This window comes from Elephantulus edwardii, unplaced genomic scaffold, assembly GCF_000299155.1.
Source record: "Elephantulus edwardii isolate Elephantulus edwardi_28Jun2011 unplaced genomic scaffold, EleEdw1.0 scaffold00013, whole genome shotgun sequence".
Classification (NCBI taxonomy): Eukaryota; Metazoa; Chordata; class Mammalia; order Macroscelidea; family Macroscelididae; genus Elephantulus; species Elephantulus edwardii.
In genome coordinates this window covers 4,722,997-4,724,622 of record NW_006399763.1, presented here as the reverse complement: position 1 = coordinate 4,724,622, position 1,626 = coordinate 4,722,997, and positions in this window count along the sequence as shown.

Genomic DNA, 1,626 nt, shown 5'->3' with positions numbered 1-1,626 from the left:
TTAAATTTATTCCCAAGTATTTAATCTTGTGATTAGCTATTGTGAAAGGTATTGTTTCTCTTAGTTCTGGCTCTGTATTCTTTTTGTCACAGTAGAGAAAGTCTGGACAGATTTTAAAGATACAGCCAACATTACTTTCTGACTTGATTATGGATATGAGATAACCAACAGTGAAGATGGACTGGAAGCTTTTGTTCTTAGTACCTGGAAGAATGGAATTAATTAGAGAAGACTAAAAGTGGAACACGTTTGGGGTTAGAGGTCTATCAGAAATTTATGGGGAAACCATTTAAATCTGAGTTAAATCTATTATTACACATCTAGGAGGAGCTGACAGGTGGTTCAAATCTACCAACTGCTCTGAGGGAGCAAGATAAGTAATCTCCTCCTGTGCACTTTACAGCCTCTGAATAGCAGTTGAAGAGTCAGCTGTGAGTAGCACCCACTTGACAACACAGACAACAACATCTTACCATTACACACCCAAGTTCAGAGGCTGAGTAAGCAATTGGTTATTGTGCCAGAAGTCCCAAGACCACTCCTCATTCATTGATTCACTAGGAGGATTCAGGAACTCAGGGTCTAACAGTACTTGCTTTATTACTGTGAAAGAGTACAACTAAATAAGTATATGTGCGGAGCAAGAGACTGAGGCCTTATCTTTCCAACATTAAGATGTCAGAGCAAAAAGGTGAAAGACCAAGGAGTCTAGTGAAGGAAGAAGAAAACCAAGAGTGAAGTGACCTGGAAGAAGGAATATTTAGTTGTGTCAAATGTTCCTGAGAGAAGGAGTAAGATGGAGACTAACATATACCCTTTGAATTTAGAAAGTGAAAGGAGACAAATTGAGAACATAGTCAATTCTTGAGGGGTTGTTGGAAGGCAGAACAAAACAGGGAGCAGTTGCCAAAGGACTGTGGTGGTGGTGGTTATGTGCTGCTGAGTGGGAACCAATGCATAGCTGACCTTCCAGCAGATTTTCAGAGGCAGTGAATCATAAAGGAGGAGATTGTCCATGCTCCCATGGAGCAGCTGGTGGATTCAAACACTTGCCTTTGGGGATTACAGCACAGCTTCTTACCACTAGGCCATCAGAGCTAGAGTTGGTGTTGTTGTTAAGTCCCGTCGAGTCGCAGCCGACTCATAGTGACCCTATGAAGGACAGTCCTCGACGCTTAGGTGCCTTTCTTCCTCTCTCCAGGTTCATAGGGTTTCTGGAGGCAAGCTATTATGGAAGTGGATGCCACTCCTCCTTCCACAGAGCTAGAGAGTAGTGAAGTCAAAATGTTGTGTGCTTTTGAGTCAGATCTGACCCATAACTGACCCTCCAGTGGGTTTTCAGAGGCATTTAATTGTACAGGAGGAGATTGTTCATCCTCCATTGGAGCAGCTGGTGGATTTGAACCATATACTTTTGGTATCACAGCTCAGCTTCTTACCACTGGGCCACCAGAACTTCCTAGGGGGTAAAAATAAGATTTGTTACATACCTGCTTTGCTTATCTTTGAGTGAGAAAAATGAAAAAAAAAAAAATGGTGATGGGAATGATTCATTTAAAGGCAGAAAATGACTTTTTTGTAATGTGCTATTTCCCTAGAGTTCAGTTTTGGGGCTTTGCTGTCATT